The sequence below is a fragment of the Bison bison genome, unplaced genomic scaffold (genome assembly GCF_000754665.1).
Source record: "Bison bison bison isolate TAMUID 2011002044 unplaced genomic scaffold, Bison_UMD1.0 scf7180017864499, whole genome shotgun sequence".
NCBI lineage: Eukaryota > Metazoa > Chordata > Mammalia > Artiodactyla > Bovidae > Bison > Bison bison.
Window position 1 is genome coordinate 10364306 of NW_011495058.1, and position 4440 is coordinate 10368745.

A 4440-nucleotide genomic window follows, 5' to 3' on the forward strand; every position below is an offset into this window, starting at 1 on the left:
TTCTTATCTCTTCTTGCTATTCTTTGGAACTCTGCATTCAGATGTTTATATCTTTCCTTTTTTCCTTTGATTTTCGCTTCTCTTCTTTTCACAGCTATTTGTAAGGCCTCCCCAGACAGCCATTTTGCTTTTTTGCATTTCTTTTCTATGGGAATGGTCTTGATCCCGGTCTCTCCTTCAATATTAAATAACTCTAACGAGCAGCCAGGTTGAGGCATCAAGTGACTGAAATAGTTCCAGCATTGCCAGCTCAGGTCTCAGGCACAAGGAGCCATCACAGAACTCATTATACAAGTGTACGATGTGCTTTACTCTGAAAGTGACTTACCATCCACTCAGCAATTTCACAAGGAAACAAAACATACATACTAAATTTATGTGCCTGGATGTTCATTCGTTGTAGTACCATTTACTACAGCCCCTCGTGAACCATAATCAGCAAGAAGAAACTGAAAATAAATGATGTCATGTGACAGACTACTTTACATCTTTAAAAAATGTAGATTATTTTTAGAAATGGAACATCAGAAAGTGTCATTGAAAAAGTAATTTCTGCATTATGAAAGTGAAAGTCACTCAGTCGTGTCTGACTCTTTGTGACCCCATGGATTATACAGTCCATGGAATTCTCCAGGCCAGAATACTGGAGTGGGTAGCCTTTCCCTTCTCCAGGGAATCTTCCTAACCCAGGGATACGAACCCAGGTCTCGTGCATTGCAGGTGGATTCTTTACCAGTTAAGCCACAAGGGAAGGCCAAGAATACTGTAGTGGGTAGCCTATCCCTTCTCCAGTGGATCTCCCTGACGGAGGAATTGAACAGGCTTTCCTGCATTGCAGGCAGATTCTTTACCAACTGAGCTATCAGGGAAGCCAATCTTCATTACAGTATCCATCAAACATTTTGGATAATATCTTCACATGTATCTTAAATCAATCAAAACACTCTAAAAAATACACCAACTAACCTTGCTTGAGCCATTGTATTTACCTTTCTTCCTCTTTAACATTCTGCTTTTGCTTTCTCTGAATCTTTTATAGCAAACATGAGTGTACGTATGAATATATATGATGTATACATACTCTAAATTCCCTCTTTATACTCAAAGGTAGCATACAGCATATATTGTTTTGAACTTCTCTGTACTTACACAACCTAGAGCTCTTTTTCTGCAAATGTACAGAGATGCTTGAATAGCTAGGTTAATATATAATAATATATAAAATAATTTCCCCTCATAATACACTATTATCTTACACATTTTGCTATTACTTTTAAAATGCTGAAATCATAATAGTGTTTTACATCATGAAGACTGTGTATGTTTGTCATTTTGATGGGGAAAAAAGTGAAAGTGAAAGTTCAGTGGAAAGAATCCGCCTGCCAAAGCAGGAGACTCAGGTTCAATCCCTGGGTAGGGAAAATCTCCTGGAGAAGAATATGGCAACCCACTCCAGTATTCTTGCCTGGGAAATCCCATGGACAGAGGAGTCTGGTGGACTACAGTCCATGGGGTCACAAAAAGTCAGCCATGACTTAGCGACCAACTTTCACTTCACTTTTTTTTCTCCATTCACAAAGTAGATGAATGTCAGGACAGTGTTGTGAAATGTGGGATTTTGCTACTTGGAGAAGTGAAAATAGATAAAACCTAATCTACTCAACTCCTTCTTGCCATTTTGTCGCTGAGGTGTGTCTGACACTTTTGGGAGCCTATGGACTGTAGCCCTCCAGGCTCCTCTGCCCATGGGATTATCCTGGCAAGAATATTGGAGTGGGTTGCTATTTTCTCCTCCAGGGGATCTTCCCAACCCAAGGATCGAACTTGGGGTCTCCTGCATTGGCAGGTGGATTCTTTACCGTTGAGCCACTTGGGAAGTCCAGATCAACTCCTTGGTTCTTAGGAATTTGATCAGACTTCTTTAGACGAAATATGTGGCCCTGGTCTTAGAGATTTGGAACTATTTATTCCCTGTGAAAAAAACAGTGTATTTAAGTGTAGAAGGCAAGAAACGGAAACGTGCAAATCACTGAAAGTTTTATGCAGCTGATGTCACAGTCAGGGCCCTGCTGGGCATGTCTCCTGTGGTTTCCAACTTCTCAGCAACCTCCTGCCCCAACTTGCCCTGGACTGCCCTGGCCTGGGAGGGGCAGAGAGGGAAGGGTAGTGGGGCTGGGGGTGACAGTCTGCGTGGCAGCAGGAGGGGGTTGATATGCTGATGCGTTGATCGGGTTTCATTTTCTCAGGCTTCTTTGTTCACCTGCTCTGTTGAATGTGGTTGATTCATGGAAAATGCTCAAACTGGCCTCTACTGGTTGGGACTGTGCAAGGAAAGGAGAACAGTTAAACCACAGCCAACTTTGCTCACTTTCAAAGGGTCACAGCTAATGGAAGAAAAGATCCCTCTGCAAGCACATGTGATTGTTTTCAAACGCACTCTAGACTTTGTGACCCGAATTCCTCATTATTTCTTTGTATAGTTCCTCTGATGAGCTCCTATGTGAGTTGGGAACTTCATGCTCAGGATGTTCATATCTGCATCTTTGTCTATGCTCATGACCCTGAAGAAAGGAGCAGACAGGACTCCTTGCAGCACTAAGATCATCCCTGACTTTCCACCAGCCACCTAGGGTCTTCCATGATTTGTGATTTTCTGAGGCTGCTACTTCTTGGTTTCATTTTTCTCTGTGTAGACTAGGTGACACAAGACCCAATCTTTGAACCAAGTTTCATGGACAGATGTGACATGCTTGGTTCCTCACAAGAACAGAGATTTGGAGGCCTGATCTCACCTGTGCAATTGAGTCTGTCATGTACTAAGTCATGTAAGTTGTCTAAAAGGAAAAAATGGTTTCATAGTCAATCTGAGCAAGGCTTACTAGGGGCACTAACATCAGGTGACAATGTAACGGGTGAATGACAGAGGGCTGCTCAAACACAAGCATGAAGAGCAGGTGTCCCACCCCCTCCCCACCCAGCAGGCCCAGGATGGGGGTCCATGTTCTGGATTCCATCTGTCCAGTCTCAGAGGGAAGCAGGGCTCCACTGCTGAGGTCATGGCTTCAGCTCTCACATTCTGACCTCAGGGCACATTCAAGTCACATCCTTCATTCCTCTTGGTCTCTGCTCTGAGAGCCAACATCTAGGGAGCCTTGCCTTCCTAGGAGGACCGGCTGCATCTAACTGGTGCAGCCAGTGTGTCAGGAGTGGAGTCCTTTCTCAGGTTAAAGTCACATCCTGACGTCCAGCTCAGGCCCCATCTGTGGTGCTGCTGTGGACACGAGTCCACTCCTGACTCAGGACAAATCATTGTGATGACACTACTGAATTCTTGAGGTTTGAGTCCAAGGCCAGACTCAGCATGTTCTCCATGTAAGGAGCTCTCCCTGCTTAGACCCCATCCTCCCAGGGAGCCTCTGTCTGCATTTCTGTCCTGTGGCCCATTCTTAGACCAAGCGTGGATGGAGTTGATTAGATCCACATAAATGACCAGTTTCCACCCGAGCCAGACCATTTCCTTCATTACTTGAATGACGGTATGCAATGAAAGGAAACTGACAGACACGCTGCCTTCCCATGAAGCATTGCATTGAATATTTCTGTTTTACAAAGGCAACTCAAAATATAATTGAGTTCATTTGAGTTCAGACTGGCTAAACACAAGGGAAAATGACTTCATAGTGTGGGTTCAAATAAGAGTACTCAGACTACCTTAGGGGCTACATCTGTAAGAAAACTATTATTTCATGATACATAATACAAAATGCCTGGTACCTTTTATATACATTCAAAACCCATCATGTCTTCTTGTTGTGATCCCAGTCCTTCAGGCCAAATACATAATGCAAAATAGGAAAAACAAAACTAATCATTTTGATATTTCAATATTACTACTTTTTACAATAGTACAAATAGTGCATGTGCATGAACTAAAAACCTGAGAAGAAATGTAAGGTGTTGAAAAACATAAAAAGAAATCTGAGACATGAAACAAGAATTACCTTCTGCAAATCAAAACAGAAAGAGATTTTGCTTACAGATAAATGCTACGCGAATTTACTAAGAGGTTTTTTGATCAGGAACACAACACAAAACTTTTCTCCAACTTTTCATTAAGAGATCACTCAGTCTCACTGAATATAGGGTGGATCTGAACATTATCTTACCAGCCACAGTCAGGTGTATGTATATATGTGTGGATATGATACCATGCCTGTGAATCAATAAATTATTTACTAGCCATTCACTAACATCAGCAGTGGGTGTCCTCATTTCAACTTTCAAAAAGGAGACACCATCTTCAGTTTTTTCCCTTCTGGTGACTTTCAATTACGTTTTTAAAATTAATTAATTAATTTTTTATTGAAGGATAATTGTTTTACAGAATTTTGCTGTTTTCTGTTAAACCTCAACATGAATCAGCCACAGGTATACATATAA